The following is a 15,179-nucleotide window of genomic DNA, read 5'->3' as shown; positions in this document are numbered from 1 at the left end:
TAAGGAAATAGAGATATTCCCATATGCGCATTTCTACCCATATACATATATTGAGAGTAAGTGTCTGAAAAGTGTCTGAAATGGAGTAGACTAAACTTCAAATTCTTCTTTGACAAAGACCCAATGCACATCCCTTAGCTAAAATGAACTCAAGGATAGAAACTGGCTGGCCAACACTATAAAAATTGCCTTCAGAATTCTTTCTTGAGGATGGATCAGTTTGTTGATGTCCATATGCTTGCACTTAATCTTTTACTCAAGATCATCTGGCCCATAGAAGAAAACTTGCCAAGCAGCAAATGCCTGGTTTTTAAGAAGATAATTGCGTCAGCTTTATGTGAATCATTGTGGTGCTAATTTTTCCACCTAAAGAGCCTCTCATTTTCAACAGTAGAAAAACTAGAATTTTGGAGTCTTTGTTCAGGATTGCAGAGATATTGATAATTTACAACTGTGTGGTGCTCTGCAGAACATTGCTCACTTGAGATGAGGTCATGCAATATAAAAAAGAAACTCTTCACAAGTGTAGAAAAAAAATGATTTGAGGTTAAGATTCATTTCACTCGGAGCACTTAAAGAACAGTGTAATTATTAAAACAGAGACATTTTCTCACTCTGGCCTTTCATGCACATCTGATCACATAAAACTTTTTGGCTTGTTTCTTCTGGAAAACCATGTATGCAACATACAGATTTACTATGATCCCATGCTGATCTGCATTACAAGAGAACAAGATCTTATCAGCACATCTATCCCTGGCAATGGGAAAGGTTCTGGACAGCAGGAGTGGCAATAGCTGACTGCATTTAATTATTGAGGATCTGAATATAAAATGCAAAGGGTTATTTACTGATACCCCATTCCTACAAGTTTGTGTTAGCTGTTGTGGAATAAACAGAGTATGTTGCTACTGCAACTGAAGCAGCATCCTATTGTGGCAAAGAGGTTGCACAAGCAAAACCTTGTGCAAATTTCCCTATATTCACATGTACTCATAACAAAGAAAAAAAATCACTTGGTCTTGCACTGTGATATCATTGCAGCATTGCATGAAGGGGGAATCCCAAAGGTGAAAAGTCTCAATTTTCTGCAACAACCCATCTGAGCTCAACAGGAAGCAGCAAATTCATGAGCAATGGCCACAGTTCTGAATATTGTTGTTGTTTAGTCGTTTAGTCGTGTCTGACTCTTCGTGACCCCATGGACCAGAGCACGCCAGGCACTTCTGTCTTCCACTGCCTCCTACAGTTCTGAATATAGGCCCAGAATTATATTTATGTATGCAATATGGGTTATGTGGTTGTGAAGGAAAGGAGCAGTAATTAGATAAGAGTTTCTTTTGTTGCGAGAGTAGCAGGACAATTTTCCAGAATTTAAAAAGGGGAAGATACTATTTCAGAATTGCTTTTGTAGCTCCTCGGAAAGATACAGAGCAGATCTTTACAACTGCTGAAACAGTACAGCAAACTGACCTGGGGTTGTCTGGAAGCATATATACCTGTGAAACCGCATAAGCACATACACCAGTCCCTGTGAGATCAGCAGGGAGCCAACTTGTATCTTTGCTGCTCAAAAACTGCACACAGGTGCCAGGAGCTTTAAAATGATTGTAAAATCTGTTGTAAATTTCAGCCACACACAAAAAATCAGCCTGATACAACAATGCTGACAGCCTCAACAAAACTTCACAATGCAGTTAAACAGGAAGGGATATATCCTGGAGTAGTTTAGGAAAAGATGCAAAGCTATATGTAGATTCCACTTGGATTTGCAGGATGTAGATGGAATAACAGTAAAAGAGAATTCAAAATGGTGACAGGGTGCTTGGTGAGTTGCTTGACCAAGACGAAAAGCAGAGACAGGTAAATATTAAGAATCTCATTGGAAGTTCATATAGCAAAGTTTTGAAAAAAGTACATTGCAAATTAACGATGAGATGCATTAGTTCAAAAGATATGCAGAGGAAACTCAAAATAAAGAAGTTTCTGCTATGCTTGCAATGACCTGGGGGCTTTCAGTAACATTTCATGAGCACCGAGTGACTGCTAATAAAAATTAGCTTTTGTATTATATTTTAATTCTTAGCATGTCATGAATTAAGCAACAGCTACAGAAAGGATAGTTTTGGTTTAAAAAACTTTCACTTTATTTTTGTGATTTTATCTAGAATAGTTTTTTCCCAGTTTTGAAATGCTTTGTTGTATTTTTCAACCATACACAAACAATTTAAACAAAAACTCAACTGAACAGAGAGGATATATGAAGTGTCTAATTGCAACTTATATATCTTCACACCATGGTACCTAAGTCATACTCAGAATAGACTTCAATTATGACTAATTTAAGTCCATCCATTTCAGTAAATTTGGTTGCACTTTAGTCAGATGCAACCCATATGATTTTTGTTTTGTATTTGTTAAATAGCAGGTGGGATGTGATCAAGATTTGGAATGTGGTGCAAAGGAAAGGAAGCCAAATACATTTTCCAGGTGGGGGTGGGACAAATGTTAATTGAGAATTGTCTTCAGCTACTGATCCACTGTCCAGGATTGTTAAAGCTCCTGAGAAGGTGATGAAGACCCAGCATCTCATATAGGCTTTCACTGCAAAAGTCAAATAGTTTTTGCCAGCTCTCTTACCCATAAAGGTGGCCACTTACACATTGCCAAATAGAGGACAGAAGAGGACACCGTTTTGTATAAAAGTGGCATATGCTAAAGTATATATATAAATGCAAATTTAGCAATAATTGCTAGTTTTAAATAGATATTTAATACATCTCACCATAATGGGAGGACAGTGATCAGATGATCTGCATGGTGGCTTGTCTGCCATCTAGGTGCTATTGGTTGATGGATCCCTTCAAATGTCTCACCCCCCCCCTTTTATGGTTCTCTATCCTTAAACTGGACTTAGACCTGGACAGCCCTTCAAACAGAAAACTTAAAATATAGAGGATTGTCCACTGTATAGGACACCATCAGTAGTGGAAGTCAGTTATGGAAGCTGAGCAGATGCTGCATATTGGGATGGAGCTGATGCTAAGGTTAAGGTAAAGGTAAAGGGAGCCCTGACCATTAGGTCCAGTCGTGGCTGACTCTGGGGTTGTGGTGCTCATCTCGCTTTATTGGCCGAGGGAGCCGGCGTACAGTTTCCGGGTCATGTGGCCAGCATGACTAAGCCGCTTCTGGCGAACCAGAGCAGCACACGGAAACGCCATTTACCTTCCCACTGGAGCGGTACCTATTTATCTACTTGCACTTTTGATGTGCTTTCGAACTGCTAGGTTGGCAGGAGCTGGGACTGAGCAACGGGAGCTCTCCCCATCGCGGGGATTCGAACTGCCAACCTTCTGATCGGCAAGTCCTAGGCTCTGTGGTTTAACTCACAGCGCCGTGCAAACATGATGGGGCAGCCAATCCAGGTCTCTTGCTGGTGCAATTGCCCTGTGTCAACCTCAGCCCTCCTCTGCATCTCGATATGCAACAACTACTCAGCTGGATGGAGATCAGGTGAGTGGCACAGCACCACAACTTGACCCATGGTCATCTGGTCCACCTGTGGGTAAGGCTTTCTGGGTTTGACTCTTGAAGATGCAGTACACAATAGAAGCATCCACCTGTGAACAGACTTCATTCAAAGAATGGGATCCACATGGATCTTCTTCGTAAACGGACTGCCAAAAAGGAAGAAAAAATCAATGTACAGTGAGAAAATGATGCCGTGACTTGGCTCCAAAAATGTGGCATATGGAAAGATGTGACATGGCTTCCAGGTTCAGAAACTGATGCAGATGTAGCAAAAGCATAGACTGAGTTTCAAAATAAGTTTATTTTCATAATAAAGTTTTTGATATGCATTCTTTCCACTAGCAAATGATTTTATGCTCCCATGGGCTTTATTACAATCATCAAAAGTAACTTTAAAGGAAAATCTGCATGATTTTGGACTATGATATAGATTATTAAAATCTTCTTTGGGATAGGTTATGAAAGTACATTCCTACAGCTACTTAATAAAAACCTATACCAGAAACACAGCAAAAAATAATAATCCAAATAGCAATAAAAAACATGGTTTAATCATATCACCATTAGTGAGCCTTGAAACAATACATATATTTTCATGAAAAGATATGGAATATAATCCACCCAGAGATTTCCAGTGCAGGCTCCAATGAAATCAATAGGAACTATTCAAGAGTACATGGATTTCAAAGAGAGCATCGTTAACAACACAATGTGTTCTCTTTCTATTGTCAATTGTTTTCCACATGCCCTGAAGATAATGTCCCTAACACTTTTCTCTTGGGTAATGGTCTTTCTTCCTTATAACGGTTCAAAAGGATGTTTACATCCTATGACAGAAATAAATAATTATAAACAAATGACACCATAGACATTAAGGGTATGTTGCATATTTGGCTTTTTCTCCTTGGACTAATTTTCGGTGTCATTAAGCAGAAAAACATATCATTCTCCAAATCACTGGGAACCGAATATGTACAGAGAGACTGATTTGGCATCTGTTACATAAACTTTCTGGTTTAGATTTGGGATATTTACACAAGACTAGAACAATATAATATGCTGGAAACGTTTGCAGTGTCAATTCCTTTCTCCAGCAGTAATGTCCTGTGTTAGCCAGTTCTATAAGGCCTTACCTGGCTGTGAGAATGAATGCCTAGGATTTCTATCATCAATATTTAAGCATGCTGTGTTCCACTGGCCAGTTTTTGTTATTTTATTAACAATTCCCAAACAAAACTTCCTTTGGGAAAAGCTGAAGCCAAACTTTTTAACATTTATACAAATATTTTACATTTCTTGGAATCTTGGGAGAAGTTAACGTTGTTTTTGTTGCCTGTCAAACACGTCTTCATAGCCAAATCAGCTACTCTTACCAGAATGTTTCTAGTGTAATATACTGAAAGCTGAGCTAAATCTAATCAACAGGGTAGGAACAGATCTCTGCTACTATTCCAGTACAGCAGCAGTAAATGCATTAACCTAATGTTTGAAATTTTGTAGCACGATGTTATCAACTAAAAATTATTCTGAACTTTTAAAATTATGGATGCCTTGAAGACAGAGAAAGTTAAAATAGCCACTAGCTGGAATGATCACTCGCAACATAAAATGAGGCCCGCTTTTTTTACTTGAAACAATTATTCTAATTTCTGGAACTGCTAGTAAGCTAGTTGATAGTAATCATGATATGTGGAATAAAAACCTCAGTAATTCAAGTTTGGTGCCTTGATCAACGCTGAGATATGTTATTTCAAGCACTTATGTTAAGAGTAGGTGCTACTGAAATCAATGGAACTAAGTAAATGTGATAGGATCAGTTTGTAAGTGTGATTGACATTTAGGGCAGCCATGTATCTTATCTTACAGAGGATGACCCTCTATCTGAAGATGTCTTAGATCTGAAGGATTGTCGGGTCCAAGTATGTTTTATGGATAAGGAATCCTAAGAAGAGACAGCAGTGGCCTTGAAATTTCCCATCAACACTTAGCTCCCTGGACAGCAGACTGAGCACAGAAAAAGGTCATCTGGCCTTCCCTGCTATGGTGAAAAGTATGGCATTTTTCTTTAACTTACAATAAATATTTCTAATTTTGCATCTGTCTGTCTGTCTTTCTGTCTGTCTGTCTGTCTGTCTGTCTGTCTGTCTGTCTGTCTGTCTGTCTGTCTATCATGAGAAGAGAAGACTCCCTGGAAAAGAGTTTGATGTTGGGAAAGATGGAGGGCACAAGGAGAAGGGGACAACAGAGGACGAGATGGCTGGACAGTGTTCTCAAAGCTACGAACATGAGTTTGACCAAGCTGCGGGAGGCAGTGGAAGACAGAAGTGCCTGGCGTGCTCTGGTCCATTGGGTCACGAAGAGTAGGACACGACTAAACGACTACATCTATCATCTGTCTATCTATCTATCTATCTATCTATCTATCTATCTATCTATCTATCATCATCTATCAATCTATCTATTAGCACCATCAAATTTTATGCAAATTTGTGTCCTCATTTGGTTTTAAAAAATATGCATGTTTTATTTGTACATCAATTGTATATACATATTTGACAAAAATTTGAAACAAAGCAATTCCATAATATAATAAATAGGGACCACCATTCTGTGGTTGGTCTTCTTTAGTATGCTACTTTTAGCTTTATTACAATGTTACATATTTTCTCAAACCATTCTACCATTGATGGGGCACTGTTCTTTTCCCAGTTTTTGGCTATACAGATTCGTACAGCTGCAGTTGTTACTCCTAGCTCAACCTCCAGAACTGAGTATTTCAAGTGACTTAAAAACATTATTTTGGACTCTGAAAGTAATAGGTGACCCGTCATTTTATTGACTCCACCTTGTTTAGTGATGTGTAAATGGCCACCCTACCGACACTGATGACAAAACAGTCCATTTACTCTTACTGAAATTATTGTATTTTCTCTATTATATTTGTTGTATTGCTTCAATATGTCAGGAGTACTCACATTCTAGATCTATAGAAAATGTTTTATGAATTTTGCACTTTTCTTGAACTTCATTTCATTAATCATTATTCATAATGATTTGGTATTCATGATTTCATTATTATTCGTTATTAATTCATTAATTTAGTATTCATTAATTATTCATTTCATTATGGCCTCAGTTTTTTATAGCAGCTTGGAGGTCCATATCCCTGGTTATTTTAGTTTCCCAGGCATCTCTTATCACATGCCAGTTCCCTGCAGATGCTGCTTTGACAGACCGTCTACTGAAAATCAGATTAAAAATTGGACAAAGAAAGATGTTGCCCATGTTGTAGTGGGAGAAGGCCCTTGACTACCACTCAGGACTATGGCCTCTAACACCTCTTAAGAATATAGGTACATTAGTTTGAATTTATATGCTTGTTCGTTTAGACATTTATACTCCAACTTTAAATCAAACTCAAAGTGGCTTACAAGAAAAACATGTCACAAGTATATTACAAACAAACTAAACAGTAAACAATAAAAAATAAAACAATAAACAGTAAAACAGCATCATAAAAAACATATCAATGGCAGCAGATTAAAAACATACCGAAGACTCAACTTAAAAAACAACAAGCCTGCTAGAATAGTCTAGGATCCTGTTCAAAAGCATGCACAGGGCCTGATGAACTTCTCTTGAGAGTTAAATAGACATTTATTCCCCCAACATTCACTCTAAAGTCCCACGGTGGGTTACAGCATTAAAACACAATATAAAGATGATTTAAAACAACTTACAACTGTAAAAATAAGGCGAGTCCTAAAAACATACCCCTCAAGTTTCAACAGCCAGCATAAGCAGGTGCATATTCAGCATTCTCTGAAAGCTGTATAATGAAGGTGCTAGATGTATATATGAGGGAATGGAGTTCCACTCCAAAGGGGCCCTCTTCCAGGCGGCAAACCACTGGACCTCTGACGGTAGAGGAACTACGAAGGGGGCCCCTTAGCTCCTGAGAGGGTCTGTAGGGAAAGAGGTGGCCTTTTACATATTTGGGGCTCGAATCATTATTGGTTACAAGCCAGTCAACTCTTCCTGGATAGCTGGATGTATGCAATGTTACAAACAATAAATCAACACATAAGCAGAAGTTTCGCAAATTCCATTTTACCATATAGATGTTCTGAACCTATACTCTTTATGGATCCGCTACATACACTCCTATACAAACGCAAACCTACACACACACACACACCAGTACCAAAATGAAAACATACAGGGTTTTATGGACTAAATAAGGTATAGCTAGATGATACGCTCCAGTTAGTAAAACTTTTATTTTGGACCCGGTCAGCCTCCTCCTTTCATTTCCAGATGCTGAAAACCAGGACTCATCTTGGAAATGACCTTTGAAAAGGCATTCAGAATAGCACATACCCACTTCTTTATTGTCATTCCTTCAACTGTTTAGAGGCCTCTCAGTTCTTACCACAAAGCGGGATGAAATATTATTCTTACTGCAGCACATATGGGCAAATGTATTGATGAGAGAGATAATCCCCGCCACTGTCCTTCTCTTTCAACAGCACTATCACCACTTCCTCCAACAGTGCAGTCATCATGTCCTCTCCACACCCCATATTTACTTGAAGGTCCCACCAGTTTTCCTTCCACTGATAATAGACCTTATAGGGAAGAGGGACAGTAAGATCAAAGAAAAAACCTGGAGCCATCCATAACCCCAGGGGCGTAGCATAGGGTTGCCAGAGGGGTCATGGCCCTAGGCACAGATTTTTTAGAGGGCCCCCAGTGCAACTCCTCTCCCAGTCTTGGAGTTACCAATGCTCACAGAGAGGAGCACCAGAACAGGCTGCACTGGGGGAGCGGGCGTAGAGGTGCTTGTTCTGTGCCTACCAGGAGCTGTGTCAGCTGGCCAGGCTCTCTCCAGTGAGGGTGCCAGGAGGGCAGGTGGCTCAGTGCACCCTTGCTTAGATCTGGTGCAGGGTGTGGTTGGTCTGGTGAGGACGGTCGTGCCACAGCAGGCTCCTTCACCCTCTGTGCCCCGTCCCCCTGTGCCTGCGCCCACCCCCATGCACCTCTCTGGTGCCCACCTCGGGTGTCATTTGCTCATGCAAGGTCACTGCATCACCCATGGAATAGTGAGTGTGCCCGAAAGAGCCCAAGACTGCACTCTTAATTCACGTCAGGAACACTAACATTGTATGCATTTTTACTCAGAAGCAAGCTCCTCCGTGTTCAATGGGTGTTACTCCTTGATAAGGACTGTATCTTATTTCACCAAATACGAATATAGTATGCATAAATAAGGGGTGGGGGGTGAGGAAGGAAAGGAAAATATTCAGAGACTGCCTAAATGTATTAAATGTCTTGAAGAAGAATCTTGTTCTGAACTGGCAGACTGGATTTTAGTGCAGGAAATTATCCATGAAACGTTACAAAACATTAGAAAATTACCCCATGCTTTCTGTCATTTTAAAATAAATGAAAGCAGGTTGTCAAGATGATCGCCCTCATGTTCTGCTCTGCTAATGCATATGAAACAGATTTAATAGGGAGGTTTTGTTTCAACACAATTTACAAATCAACAGTAAATGCACCAATATATTTTTATTTACCCTGCAAATGAAGGGCAGTTGCTTAAAGAGCTGTAGCAAACCAGGACCTACAGCTGTGAAGCTTACTGCAAGTGGCCTGCAAATGCTTGAGGACACTGTTTTAAAGAAAAACTACTTTTGAACGAGCAGAATTGGATTGTAAATGTGATGAGAGAGAAGGGATATCTAACATGGGCTTGTGAGAGAATACAAGTCCACAGACCACAGAGAGGTTAGGCTGGCCTCAACTAGAGCCAGGGCTTTTTCGGCTGCGGCTCCAACCTGGTGGAACGCTCTGTCACAAGAGACAAGGGCCCTGCAGGACTTGACATCTTTCCGCAGGGCCTGCAAGACAGAGCTGTTCCACCAGGCCTTTGGTCAGGGCGCAGCCTGACTCCCTCCTTTGGCAATCTTTACAAAACTTTAGTTTATGGTTGCCATCAATTTTGATTTTAATTAATTTTTATAATGTTTTAGTGTTGTTAGCCACCCTGAGCCTGGCTTCGGCTGGGGAGGGTGGGATATAAATAAAAATTATTATTATTATTATTATTATTATTATTATTATTATTATTATTATTGACAACCCCGGGGAGTGGGAAGGTAGGCTGTGACAGGGGGCATGATTTGAAGTGGGAAAGCAGTGGATAAGGGAAAGGTTATGTGCCGTTAATATGCTCTCCCCACACTTCTCCACTACAAGTGTATTTCCCCAAAAGCAGCTTTTCTTAAAATAAAATAAAAATGTTTCAGGGTTCTGCTACATTCAGGTTCATGCCATGTAGTTTTCTCATAACCACAGTAATTCAAAGCACCCACACAACAGCCCAGGTTGCACATCATGCTCAGACAAATCTTGGCTTAGTGAGGTAGATTTCCAGAGAGCAGTATGCAGCTAAATGGAGTTATTGCCAGTGCACAATATGTTTCAGGCTGTACATAGTTCTAGAAACATCATCTATCCTGTTATTTCTTACATTAAGGAAGGGCAGCAGTGATCACTACTTTAGAAAACTCAGCATAAAAGCAACGACTTGCAGATTGTGTAAACAAATTATAATTGAAAAAAATTCCTTCCAGTAGCACCTTAAAGACCAACTGAGTTAGTTCTAGGTATGAGCTTTCGTGTGCATGCACACTTCTTCAGATACACCATGGCAGACCAACACGGCTACCTATCTGAAATTATAATTGAGTTTAGACTAAGGCCCTCAAGATTATGTTGCTGTCTAACTCCCATCAGGCTCAGGTCAGCATGGCCAATGGTCAGGGGTGATGGCAGATGTAGTCCAATAACAACAAAACAACACAAACTGTAATTCCATGGGATTACAGTATAGCTCATCTGTTAGGGAAACAAGCAAGCAAGCAAGCAGGAGTGGGCATGAAAAGGGGATGATGGAGATTAAGAAAAGACCCATAGTGATCAGGTGAAAAACAAACCTATAGGTTTCACCAAATGAAAACACAAATTAATTGTCTGAATGGCTGTCTAATGATATATATAATGAAGTTCCTCCAGATCTGCAATAGGTGTGTTGACTTTCTTGAAATGGCAGCAAACAGGGCTATTGTAAACCAATTGTCCAGTGTAATAATTGAAGCATCTTTCTAACTTTTAGATATGACTGGGCAAGTGGCAATCACCTTTTTAAATACAATGGGTCTTACACCCAGATGTTGCAAATATCTGTAATATTCTAACTTTGCTTAACACTTCTAAGAATTGTGTGTTGTTGTACTCCATTCAGCATCTTATCTCACAGTCAACCAGGACAGGAGTAACCTCACAAAAAGACAGACATTAAAAGTCAGGGCTATTAAATGGAATCCTCCACATTATTTACTACAAGTGTTTCTAAAAATATCTGGCAAAGTGGGTTGATTATTCTAAGTTCATGCACTTTGCCAGAACAGATGGGCTGCTTCAGGCTCACTAAGTGACCTTTCTCACACTGATTTGAAGCATTTTGTGTGCGTCTGCTTTTCTCAGAAGCCAGAGCCTCACAGGATCCATGACCACAACAGATCTACAGGAGACTTGTGAGAACTAGGCCCTGGTGGACCATGGCAAGCCTCTGAGGTCATGAAGTCATCCATTACAGCATGGCATATGTATCTCCACCCCCCACCCCTGCTTACCACAGGCTGCGCAGCTGGAGATATGGGAACCTTGTTCATGTTTTTCTCTTCCTCTAGGGAATTGAAAATAGGGTGGGGTGGGGAGCGAGCAAGTCTGCAAATGGACACAAACCAAACAGGTATAAAGTAGTGGGAGAACATAGCATGCCCAGTATGTAGAACAACTCACTTCTAGGAATCTTCCTTAAATGATACAGTATGTAATATATTGAACTCAGGTCTTCATTTTAAGGATTCCGTGCAGTTTAAACTATGATGATCCAAAGAAACTTCCTTAAGTGAAGATATGATTAATACTGTGGTTCACTTGGAGATGTGGGTAGAAAAGTCATTTGTACATGCTTGCCATGCATGTACAACATCTACTATAGCGGTGGGGAATCTCTGGCTCACAGACCAATCTTGACTTACCATGGGATCAAATCTGGCCCACAAGGCCATTTTTTAAAAAAACTAAAACCAGCTGCCAATCAGCTGAATGGGCTTGACATCAGCTGAAGGGCAAGGATCCATTTTGCCTTGGTTGTGTATACTAGTTCTATCTTCCATAGTGGGAAGATGTCAATGGACAGTTCCTTGACAAGAGGTGACTGGCAGAAGCTAGAACTAAGTACAAATCTCTGCGTATGTACTAAGTAGTAAGTCAAACGAAGTTCAGTGGCTTCACTGCCAGTTAAGGGCTTATTCACACTTACGGTACCTTTTCTCCATGCTTTCCAGACATGGTCTGTACTTTAAAGTTCTGTGGTCAAGCACTCCTCTTCCCATCCTACCCTTCACATGTGAAAACCTGCTCTTTAAAGCTGAATTGCAGCCAACAACAATCTGCGGAAAACCTGGATTGCCATTTGTTGTGCTTCAACTTTAAAGAGTGGGGTTTAACGGGACAAGGTCTGGGCAAAAAGAAAAAAGGAGGGGAGGAAGCACTTGGACACAGCTTTAAAGTGCAGGGCAAAATATAAGTGTGCAAAAGTCCTAAGTTGGTACAGGATTTCAGTCTAAGAGACAAGGGAGCTGAAACACAGAGAAAGTAAACAATGGTAAATGTGGAGCTAGTTGTTTGGAGAATTCAACTGAACTGGTCTCCGTTTAAGTGAACTTTTGTTAGAGTGACTTTTGTAATAGTGAAGACACATTCCCTAGTTCATTGTGGTGGCAGTGGGAGAGGACTTGGCAGCTGTAGTCCCTAAAGACCACAAATCAACAATAAACATAGCTTTGGTGGCATTCCTTAAGACATAATTTTGAGCAGACAGATAACATCTATGGGTCTTAGGCACAGATCCTTGGAAACTTGGAACTCTATCCAGCAAAGCTTTAGAACAGTCTCATTGAAATTAATGACCTAAGTAAGGCATGCCCATTTATTTAAATGGATCTACTCTGAGTATGAATAACATTGCATATAACCCTGGGTCATTTAAGCAAAGTTACAAAGATAAGTGCCATTTTCTTTCTCAATCGACTGAGGCAAGTGTTTAAGAAACCACTCTGGCATAAGAAGATGCAATGGCATTTTATATTTTGACTGTTAGAAGTAAAAATGTATAGCTCAGCCATTATCAACATCCTCATCTTCACTATTGTTCCAAAACATTAATAGCTTTGATATCTCTCCCTTATCCTTGTTAGTAGACGTTAGTGATGCCCAAGCAGATCTTTATTTGTCACATCTGGCCACATTTTCAGCCAATTTTTTTCTGTTTACTCACTTTTCTCAAGGACTTGATCATGCTCAGCAAAAACTTCTTAAACATGAACTTATAGTTAATAAAATACAGCAACAGCTTTGGAGAAATGGTGTATGGGGAAAGGGTTGACTCTCCCCTCCCTGATATGATATTGGTGTGTGTACCCCAATTTCTGAGTGGTGAGAGACAGTAGAAGTTCAGGATTTGGTTTCCTTAAATGAAGACCATTTGAGCTTTAGGATATATGGTTGTATTTACACATATATACAACCTGAGCATAGGAGGAAGGACTCTAAGCAGTAACACAACAACAGATCTTGCTTCCCCATTAGGTTTCCAGGGAAGCCTATCTAACAAGCCATAGTTTTGGCATTCAAACCACAGAGAAAGTCAAGTCTCTGTGTATCCCAGCATCAGCCAAACTCACACACACACAGTCCCCTCCAAGGTTTATTGTCATCTTTCCTAGGATGACATGGCATCCAGCCAGCTAAGGTGGGTAAAAGGCCCATCCCCTCCTTCTGGAAAGCACCATCATTTAATTGTTGCTGTGGCAACATGGCTCACTGTTTTAAATTTTGCTGTTGGCACCCATCTGTCTAAGGAGACAAGGGGGTGTGCCTCTGAGGATGAAGTTAAACCACTGTGTTAGCAGTACCGAAGCGGCCTTCTCGGTGCGCAAGCCTGGGCAGTGTGTATGGAGGTCCTGGGCTGACCAGATGACAAGACCCCTCTCTCGGCCTTGCTGATGGGGTCCAAAGGAAAGCAGAGGAATACGTATGGCACCAGCTTGACTGTAGGAGTTGCCAGAAGGAGGCACACAAGGTGCTATCCAACTGTCTTAGGGACTCCACTCTGGGTTTATTCCTTCTCTTCTCCTGAAGATATCTTGCAAGGCTGTGGAGACTTAGGATCAGAGTTTTCCTTCTCCTAGATGGGCTACTTTCCCAGGTTGATGAGCCTCACCTGTCTCACCTGCTCCTCACTTTCCTCTACAGCATGTGCTGAAACTGCCTTCTTGACTGCTGGACCGACCCCCTATTGTTTAAGATGGTATTTAAGTGCCAACTAAGGCCATTTTCTAACATAGAGACTGGTTTGACCAGAACAGCAGGTTCTTCTGCTGGATTCTAAACCTCACAGATACAGAAACACAGGCCTAAAAGGGATCCAGACCAACCCCGCAATTCTATATCAATATGATTCTTGACCCCTGCCTCCACATTGTGACTGCTTTTAACCTTTTAAAGAAACAACCTTACAAGTTCCTGTTTATCAATCTTTCATGCTTTATCTAGTTGGCACCTTACAGCCAATCCTATCCATGATTACTCAGAAGTGTGTCCAACTGAATTCAAGAGTGCTTAGGTAAAGGGACCCCTGACCGTTAAGTCCAGTCGCAGACGACTCTGGGGTTGTGGAGCTCATCTCGCTTTACTGGCCGAGGGAGCTGGCGTTTGTCCGCAGACAGCTTCCGGGTCCTGTGGCCAGCATGACTAAGCAGCTTCTGGCAAACCAGAGCAGTGCACGGAAACACCATTTACCTTCCCGCCAACCTATTTATTGACTTGCACTTTGACATGCTTTCGAACTGCTAGGTTGGCAGGAGTGCTTAGTTCCAGGATTGCAATATTAGTTGAGGGGAGTAGTTGAACTAGACCTAGAAAAATCTAGAAAGCCTCATCCTGTGAGACTAACACAGTAAGAGCCTTCACTGGATCCTGCAAATCTTACTGGACGGTATTGTATCGGGTGCATATGTATTAGAGCTGTTCTATCAAGTCGCCCTATCAGTCAAAGTATATAAATATAAATATTTCAGTTTTATACTAGGTTAATTCCTAGGTGAGATCTTGGCCTTATTGACCTAGCTCTGTTCTCAAGCAGTTTGGCCACAGAAAGCATTCTTTGTGGCAAAGCATTCCATCATCAGTAGTGCACAGTTTGCCCCCCTCCACCGATAATGAAGACTGGCTTGGCAGTTTAGCTGTCAAGAAGCAGGTCGTCTATCAAGAAAGAAAGAGAGAGAGAAAGAAAGAGAGATAGCCCTGGAGGTCTTTGAAGAAATCTGGGCACCATTCCTCACTTGCTACGCTGGTATGCTGCCTCCTCTGACATCCCTAAAGTCTTACTTCCTTTTCTTTCCTTTTTTTTCGGCCTGGGGATTTAAGTTTCCCTAATTCTCTGTGACACCACTCAGGGACGTGTTAAATTTAAGATGGATGGGATATGAAAGGAATTATTAGATGAAATATGT

At 40.8% G+C, this 15,179-nt stretch overlaps 1 long non-coding RNA gene across 1 annotated transcript in view; it reads right to left on the bottom strand.

Annotated features, from left to right (window-relative positions):
• LOC309349511 overlaps positions 1 to 15,179 on the bottom strand; it is an 87,910-nt gene that overhangs the window by 31,592 nt on the left and 41,139 nt on the right. The window lies entirely within an intron of this gene.

Source organism: Podarcis erhardii (genome assembly GCF_964252035.2).
Source record: "Podarcis erhardii genome assembly, chromosome: 9".
NCBI classification, from domain to species: domain Eukaryota; kingdom Metazoa; phylum Chordata; class Lepidosauria; order Squamata; family Lacertidae; genus Podarcis; species Podarcis erhardii.
The sequence above is the reverse complement of the archived record's forward strand: the minus strand, read 5'-3'. Positions and strand labels throughout refer to the sequence as shown.